Raw genomic sequence first — 7,778 nt, forward strand, 5'->3', positions numbered from 1 at the left:
GACCACTCATGTGAAGCCAGTTGCACCTCTATAATTGGATGACAAAACAAATATTCTACTCAGGGCCTCATAGTATGATTAAATTGCAATTCCAACATCATTAATCCCCTGTTTCAAAATTTCGTTTATTTTCTGGTTTTCAAATTTTTGCGCTCACTCGCACTGAGACAGAAAAAACTGTGTATCAACAATGGCACAACCCACAGAGGGAGACATGGTTCTTAGGGTAATTTCAAACAATCCTTATTCACATTCTTCTTCCTCCTCATTTCTCTAACTTTTTTTCTCTCTGCAGTTATCTTCTCATTCTGCACCCACAATTGTGTCAGTTAACCCTATTCACATCTTCTTTTTAATATTTATTCAAATTCACGAGTCACATTGTAGTGTTGAACTTTTGATTGCTCTTTTGTCTTCTTTCAGAGAGTACAAGTTTGCCAATGTAGAGAATTTGGAGTATTGCGCCAAGTATTTGAACCAATCACTCGTAATGTTTGGGTTTCCAGCGTCGTTGGATCTCTTCGCTAACGATCCTGTGAGAATTGATATTTGATTTGTGTACCTTGGTTTTTTCGTGTAATAGTGAAGAAGAAAGGATGTTGTTGCTTTTTTATTGAAAAATTGTTTGTGTATTGGTTAGGTTTCAATTGCACGGACTTGCAATTGCTTATACTTTTTGCTTCAACAGAGAAAGCGTGACTCTGAATTTAGAGAGTCTTCTCATGAACAAAGACAACGGTAATTCATCATAACTATGTTTGGATTAATGGAAATGAAGTGGAAAGTAATTTAATTGTTTGGATTACTTTAATATCAATGAGATGAAATGTAATGAAACACTCATTTTTTTTCTTTATCTAAATGATAGGTTGTCAACTTTATTTTGTTTCATTCCATTCATAAATGTTCAAATAAATGTTAATTTTTGAGGTTTAAGGCCTCTTAATTTGACATAATTTCAAAGTTCAAACATATTATTAGTATCTGACTGAAGCAAGTTTTTTTCTTTTGACGTCATAGACAATTATCCGATTTATCTATATTGGAGGCTAAGGTTGAGAGGCTTGAAGAACAACTGCAAGCCAAAGACCGGGAGATAGCAACCATTACTAGAAGAGTGAGGACATGCTTAAAAATTTGGTTTTGGGAACATAAGGCATTTTTTAATCTTAAAGGAAAAGGAAAACTGTAGCTATTTTTGCTGCAAGCACACAAACAACTTCTTTGTTACAAAGTTATGCAGTCAGATTTACTTTATTTTAATTTTTTTTATGGTGATTTAATTCTTGTGATAATTATTCTTGTCTAGGAAGCTAAAACCACTGCTGCTCTCAAGACCCAGATCGAGAAGCTGCAACATGAGAGGGATGAATTTCAGAGAATGGTTATTGGTCATCAGGTTAGAAACTGGACCTACTCTGCTTATTTTTGTCTGGGTCTTATTGGGGGCTACACCAAAATCAAATTGGATAAACTGACTCTTGCCAATGTTACCATGAATTCTGCCAAAGCAAGTAAGGACTCAACAGATGCATGAGTTGAAAAAGAAGGAAAAGGAATACATAAAGTTGCAGGTAGGGTACTTTTTTTTATTGTTCTTATTCTAAGGAGAAGGGTATTTAGGTGATTGGTGGCTTGGTGCTTTATTAATAGGGACTTGCCTTTACTGATGAATTATTGAACGAGTCCACAAGTTAATAGATTTTCAAATGAACTCATACATTCTACATGCAGGAGAGGTTAAATCAAGTATTGACAGAGAAGAAGAAGGAATCTAAGTCAGGCATGGAGATAAGGAATTTGCTACAGGTATCAACTGTCCATATAGTTTTTACTTCAATCAGAAGATTGCCAATTTCATGATAATTTAGTATTTATGATGTGTAAACAGAAGGAAGGGCGGCAACGTGGAACATGGAATGGGAAAAAGGCTGACAATGATTTTTATAAAAAAATCGTATGAATATTGATAAGACTTTAACCCCCTGTAATTACTAGCTATTTATATTGTGGAGACACCTTCCTTTTTATAATTTGTTTATAACGTTGAAAGGTGGACACTTATGAAGCAAAAAATCAAGAGCTGGTGGCAGAGAATGCTGATTTAAGAGCATTGTTGAGATCGATGCAGGTAGGCTTCATTAATTGATGTTAGTTTCTGAAATTTCTATTTGCTGACAAAGTTATGAGTGCAGAATATGTTTCTTCTGCCTGTGTTTCTTTTGTTCTCCATGATGTGATTTTTTACATTCTATTAACTTTTGCTTAGTTATCATTCAACCAATGTACTCCTGTGCATTAATTGGTTTGCCACTTGCATACTAATGGCACTTTCATTCTTTTAAACTTTATGCCTTGAGACTGATTTCAGACATGAAGTCAGAGGTACACAAAATTTTACATGCCCTGGGAATTAATTATTCCAATGATGCAAAGTGCAAATTGATGAAAGATCTTATTAACTTGATGTAATGCTTACAGGTTGATATGCGTGATTTTCTAAATGCTCCTAATGGGCTGCCAAAGGAATCTCCCACTGCCAATGAAAGAGTTGAAAGTGATCCTTCACGGTCTCAATTGGTTGAGAGAACGGTATGGAAGCTTATTAATGTTTCATACTTTTTTCCCTTTGTGAAATTTCTATATAAATTGATTGAGTTTGTTACTTGCAGGATGTGTTTGACCTTCCTTTTCACATGGCCAGAGACCAAATAGAAGAAAGTCTACGAAACAAGATGGCTTTCATAAAGGTAGTTACTTATCAGTACATTTCCCCATTTCCATTTGGAAATATTTGCAGTTATAGATATGAAGTGTGTGTTTTTTTGGTTGTTAATGTCCCAAAATTTGAAATATGAAGGAGCGCATGGTTCAATTGCAAGATGATCAGAAAGGAGCAGAAGTTACTTCCGAAGCTACTGAGAGGGAGCTTGAGCTTGAAGCTCAACTTGTTGAAGCTAGGAGCATCATACAAGAGCAGGTAATGTTTTGTGCTCTTGCAATTGCAAGTTAGGTGAAAGGCATAGAATATGATGTAAAATATACAAAAACTGCTTTAGCCAGGTGTTTGAGCGAAGTAGAAAAGTGCTTTAAAAGGGTAACATAAGTAAAATAAATCTGCTCTTGAAGGGACCACGAAATGTGGTGCTTCTTTTAGGTAGCGGACCACAAATTTCTGGGCAAGGTAAAACGGGCTATTAACCTGAAACGGCAGAAAAAGTATAGAAGAGTGGCAGTGTTACTCTCGAATATTTATACTAGTTTGAATGAACTTTCATGTTCAGATACTCTCAATTAAATTAAATTTGTATTAGGGCTAAATATTGCAGTATTGCTTCAGTCTGTCGGTCAAACAATTTGTTTGCCATAACAATCTCTGTAAGACTACTAGTTTAGATGTGTATCATTTTTTAATTCTATGTGGCTTCTCTTCTTCAAAAATTGGAAAGAACTTTGGATCAATATACATGTGGATCTGCGTTTCTTGATTGGGGTCGAAATAGCTTTTTATATAAAAAATTCTGTTCACGCATCCAACAAGTAACAAACAGTTTCCTCTTTGAACAAATCCAAGAGCTTTTTCTTAATCGTGCTTTTCAATTGAACTGTGTGACAGTAGTGTGCTTAGCACTGTTGTGTTTAAATTGACAATGCAATGCATGTTTAGGATTGAGAATAATATGATAATGTGTTTTATTGTAGGCATCCATGATGTCTAAACATTACAAAAACTGATACACCAAGGTAATAGCAGTGTACTTTTGTTTTGTTAATCACTGTGTAATTACATATAGATGCAGCAAATTAATTTTTTTTTTTGCATTTTATTTTACAGGGAATCTCTCATTCTGACATCTGCTGAGGTATGTATTTATAGACACCTGTTTCTCCTTTTTCGAGTGAGAATGTTGTTATTCCTTATCAACTTTATATCATATATAATTGAGACTCTGAAGGCTTTCATAGTGTCAATATGTGGTGGATTTGTAGTGTGGATCTGTGATTGGTATACTTTATTTTGTAAAGGGAATGGGCTCAAACAGACTTGTAGAACTTTCCTACACTGATATGTTATATTTGAGTCTGTTAAATTGCCAAATTAGATAGCCTTTGTTGTTATCATATTGCTTTTAACTTTCCTACATATCTGCTTATAACTTGTTCTCAATCATAGCCATATTGATGGTGCTGCATTGTGATATTCTTATTTCTTGATTTATAGGCAATGTGTAACTGACAAAGCTGAAGCGCCAATTTTTGATGCTCGGCGCGATTAGGTTGGATTTGTACTTAAACATGCAGGGACAGGGAGCTACCAACCTGTGTAAGTAGTCATGCGTATCCATCCTATATTGCTCTAGTTTATGTTAACAGGCCGTGTATGGTAGAATGTCATTGTAATTAGTATTAGTATGATGTTGTAATTAGTGCCATTGCACCCTTGGAAATGCTCCTAGAAGAACAAATGATTTTATGCCACCAAGAACTTTTCAAACTAATATTTTATTGACAAACATGATATATCCTTCTACACCATAAAAATAACATGTGTCGCAAAGTGATGTATTGTTTATTAATGATTGGTTTATAAGTGATATATCACTTTTTTTATGATGTGTGATGATTTGTAAGAGAATGTTATAGCAGAATATATCATTATTCTTTTATTTATGAAACATGTTATCATGACTTCTCCCTCGCTTGTTAAACTTATTTTATAATCATTGGTGATGAAATAAAATAAAAAAACTTTTGCTTCGTAAAGAATTGTCCATGGTTATAATTTTGATACATTAAGGGGTGTGGGGATATTGGGTATTAGGATATTGACAAGGAAACAAAATGTAAAGCAGAGTAGAAATGTATATTTCTATGGTATTGTTATGAAATGCATAACCGCTGAAAAGGGACTTGTCAGAATGATGAATATCAACCAATTTTAAGGGCTTATCGCTACTGTACTTAGCAGGGCACATCAGTATAGTATCTCTGAAGCTTAAGGGCTATATATATATATATATATATATATATATATAGCAAGTGAGAACTATAATCATATAAAAATTATGAGAATAATAAATCTGGTTTTACAATCAATCATGAATGCTAAATTTGGACCTTATAACCAATCATGGATAGTTGTGATTAAAAGTTAGTTATTGGTTACATGATAGTCATATATATTTTTTAATCTTAACAGTTCAATCAAGATCCAATGATATTTATTAAGTATTTTCATTTTTCACCACAAGCTCACTATATATTCATTTGCTTACCTATTGTTACGTTGGTATTCCAGGATTTTTTGTGTGTGAAAAAGAGTAGCATATGTTTAATACGCGAGACTACACTGCATCAACTCATGTTTGATAAACATACATCTTTTGTTTTGAAGTGTTTCTATCAAGATGCCACGTGGGGTCCCATTTTCAAAGGTTTGACCCTCATCTCTGGATCCACCGTTTTCACTCTACTTCCTTAATTGTAACTTTCACCTTTTCTATTTTGTTAAGTATGAGAAAATCGTGTCTAGAATCTCATTTCATACCTAAGTACACGTATTGCAGTGGGAGAGTAAATGTATAAATAAAATTCTATATATAGTAACGTTAGAAAACGCCAAAAGAAAACATTTTTTGGCCTACAAAATTTGGGAACCAACAACCCTCTGATTCACGTGCGAGGGTTCTTTTTTAATAGACTAATAAGAAAAGATAGATCACTTTGAAATTAATGCTTAAGGATCTTCTTAATATCAAGTAAAGAACAGATTGCATATTTTATATTTCCAAAATAATGAATTTATTTCATTTTTCATCCAGTATTTAATATATTATAAGGATTCTTAAACTTAAAATTTAAAATTATGTAACTTTGCTCATGTAATGTGAATCCTTAGTTGGACCCACATTTATATGTCTTAGATCATGCAGCATTAGACATAAGACCTTCCCCAAACTAAGAATGTTAAAGAACAATAATTTAAGTAACACTTAAAAAATAATAGAATTGAATGATGAGTACCTAAGAGATGATCATGGAATGATTCCTTTCTCTGACCACAAACTACATTGCAAGTGTTTTTTTACTTCTAAAGATATCCTTAATTCTTTTGGATAAGAAATTAATCACTTTTGGGGTTTGTGGTTGTCCTCCCAATAAGTATCGCTCCCAGAAATCAAACATCTTTTGATTATTTTGAGGATATAATATAATCTTACATTACTAGGTTAATATATTATTGATAATATGTGTGGCTTTTTGAAACAAAGTTTGACCATATTGATTTTATAGTAGCCAGCTGCATCCACTGCTTACTTTATTTTACAAAATTTGTATGTTAGTGGCCCATTTATTTTTTAAGCACTTAATTACTAGTTTAGGTGTAAAAACTTGTCCTTTTTATTACTGCAAGATTTGTAGGGAATCAATCGAACTCTCTGCCAATCTATTAGCCATGCCTTTTTCTTTATTCCTTATTATGATTACAATTACAATAACTTCAGCAGTATGAAACCTTTTGCATTTGTTTTTTATAGCTTTTTTCCCTCTCTGGGCATTATGATAGGTGGATATCTTATATCTCAAAAAAATGTCATTCCATGTTTATGCTTGATCAAAAAATATTTAATTTTTTTTAATTTAAATATATTTTTCAACCAATCACAAATAGTGAGAGTATCAAATCTATTTACTGTGAGAATATCAAATCTATCTATTGTGATTGCTTTGTGTAAAAGCATCTTTAACTCTTATCCGGGTTTTGAGGCACTGCCTGTCTCCTACCCACATTATTAGTGAAATAATTCAATAGTTTTAGTTTCTGCTACCTAATCTCTTACAATTCCTTTCAATCCATCTCTTTTGTCTATTATCTTTCACACGTGCTATGTGAATGTGGGTTTAATGTGATTTGATTTTAGATCTAAGATTTTTTTGTTGATCTTTTTAAGGTAGTTGATATCATGTGCTAAGAATAAGACGGTGTAAATCTGAGTTTGTAATGAACTTTATTAGATATAAATTATTTATCTTCATTGTTGACATCTACAACTACCAGCGTGGTTTGTTAAGACATATGGATGAACGTAAAGATGGTAGAAGATGAAAATGTCATTGGGAAATAAAAAAGCGGTTGGGAAATCATTTTAATAAAAATAATTAATTTTTCAGAATTTATTTATTTTGTAATGAAAAATGGAAATAGTTAATTACGTTTTTCTGAACTTAAATTTATATATTCCACAATATATGGTAATATGGTATCACATATATAGGCGAGCATGTGTGATATGGCGTTTCATCAACCATGTCAATAGTTAACTAATGGAAATGCCGAGAGGGACTCTGTAGAGTTGTGCTTATCTAATTTAAATCCTGATAATTAAATAAATTTTCTTCCTCCTCATCAAAAACTCTACATATCAAAAAATATTTTTTTGAATCTTTTCTTGCCTATTTGTCCACGCAATACAATAACTTCTTCAAATTTATTCGCTTTTAGACCGTATTATAAAATCAAAGTATTATACCTTAACTAATAGAACTACATTACCTTGAGTTCAAATTTATTCGCTTTAAACTCTAAAGCGTGAGGTACATTTCAGAGAAGTGATACATTTTTTATTTTATTTTTAAATTACACTCTACCATTATGATTGTGGAATAGTGTGGTAGTTAGTTAGTGTATTTTTCTCAAAATCAGGACGTCGAGCTTTGTTTGAAAAGTGGGTCTTCTTATCACGGTAGTAATTAAGTAATAATAAACTTTTTTTATT

The 7,778-nt window shown here is 32.4% G+C and overlaps 1 pseudogene; it reads left to right on the top strand.

Annotated features, from left to right (window-relative positions):
* LOC109347042 lies at positions 103-4,593 on the top strand (annotated as a pseudogene).

The sequence above is a fragment of the Lupinus angustifolius genome, chromosome LG01 (genome assembly GCF_001865875.1).
Source record: "Lupinus angustifolius cultivar Tanjil chromosome LG01, LupAngTanjil_v1.0, whole genome shotgun sequence".
NCBI classification, from domain to species: Eukaryota; Viridiplantae; Streptophyta; class Magnoliopsida; order Fabales; family Fabaceae; genus Lupinus; species Lupinus angustifolius.